General features: G+C 52.8%; 1 protein-coding gene across 1 annotated transcript in view; it reads left to right on the forward strand.

Annotated features, from left to right (window-relative positions):
- The first annotated feature begins 1,433 nt into the window (after window positions 1-1,433).
- Window positions 1,434-1,516, forward strand: part of DRG1 (developmentally regulated GTP binding protein 1) — an 11,739-nt gene continuing 11,656 nt past the window's right edge. Inside the window, exon 1 of the mRNA XM_019506826.1 lies at window positions 1,434-1,516. The gene's annotated coding sequence lies outside the window, so the exon portion shown is untranslated.

The raw sequence follows: 1,516 nt of genomic DNA on the forward strand, positions 1-1,516 counted from the left end.
AGGGCCACAGGTTCCCAACCCCTGGCCTAACCAGTTCCTTTCCATTGTCAGCCATTCTCTTTGCTCTGTTCTAATTGTAGCATTCTAGCCTCCAAGACTCAGTGGACTTCAGATGTCCACTTCCAGCTCTCCAGCCCTTAACTCTTCACTTCTCCAAGAATCATTTTCTTAGCTGTCACACTGAATTACCATCCTCAAAACTGTAGAATACCCCAAGTGCCACCCAGTCTTCTAGCATTAAAATATTCTCTTAGAAAGGCAGTAGCGAGAGAAAGCATAACATATACTGTATCTGTAATGAGTAAGTCTTACTACTCCACTTTGAAAGGATATGTTGCTGTAGACAGCGAATGCCTGCTTGAAGCACTCCACCCTGCCATCAGGTGCTGACCTAAGTGTCTAACTCCCATTGAAGTCCATTTTTTAAACCACCTAAATACTGTTTGAGGACTTGAGACTGAGTCTTTGCAAAGAGAATCTTCAGCAGTGGTTCTCAACTGTCTTGGACTCAAGGCCCCTCATTAGACTCAAGGTATTGTTGGAAAATGCCAGCTCTTTGTTTTCACTAGTTTTTTGACTACTGAAAAATAACAGAGCAAAGAATTCAGAAAGCCCACAGCAGGACAGAATGGTTTCAACATGATCAATTCCTATTTGAAATCTTTAGGTTTAGTTTCTGGATCATATTTGCACACCTCACCGTGCTAAGTGTGATGTCCTGTGGCACCCTCAGAAGGTTCTCCAGGGATCCCAGGGTACCACAGGACCTGGTGGAGAGTCTTAGGCGTGCCTGAGTGGCTTGGAGGTAGACCACCAGGCACAGCAAAGCCAAAGGGGAAGAAAACCTCAGCCAGTGATGTAGTATTGCTCGTACTGTAGTTTAACCAAAGCCCTGGGAACAGCATCTTCTGAGCCTCAGGTGGTTTTCAGAACTAGCTGGAAAAGGAAGTTTTACCAACCCTGACCTCAAGAGCCAAAGGTTCAACCCCTTAAAAGCAGCAGTAGGTTAACAGTCAGCACGAGGTGGGGTGCTTGTTACCTTCTAGTTAAGTCTTTCCCTCGCACGGGCTTTCTCCACAACCGGGAGGGCGCCCAGGGAGGCATAGTGGCACCGGGGCCAGGCGCTGGCCACGCCACTTAGCTAAGGGCAGAAAAGGAGTCTCGGGCAGCGCTGCTTTAGGTGGGGTCCGGGGGTAGCTCCTCAGAGCCGGGACCTAAGGCCCTAGGGCCTCGCCGCCGCCCCGCTTCTCCGTCAAGGTTCCCCCCGCTTGGCTCCAGCCACTGGGGGGCGCTGGCGGGCACCGCCGTGCGCCCACAGAGGGGGCGGGGCCTTGTGCGAGTGGGAGGGGCCATCTCGGCCCGAGGTGGTCTGGCTGCGAGCGCGGGTGGATTCTCGCGAGGATTTGGGTGGCTCCCGCGATGTTTGTCTGTGCGCTTGCGCAGTGCGGTGCCGGGCCGTAGGGCTTTGGGCAGGGGCTGCTGTCGCCGGCGCCATGAGCGGGACGTTGGCCAAGAT

Source organism: Gavialis gangeticus, unplaced genomic scaffold (genome assembly GCF_001723915.1).
Source record: "Gavialis gangeticus isolate Ggan-Ray unplaced genomic scaffold, GavGan_comp1, whole genome shotgun sequence".
Taxonomy (NCBI): domain Eukaryota; kingdom Metazoa; phylum Chordata; order Crocodylia; family Gavialidae; genus Gavialis; species Gavialis gangeticus.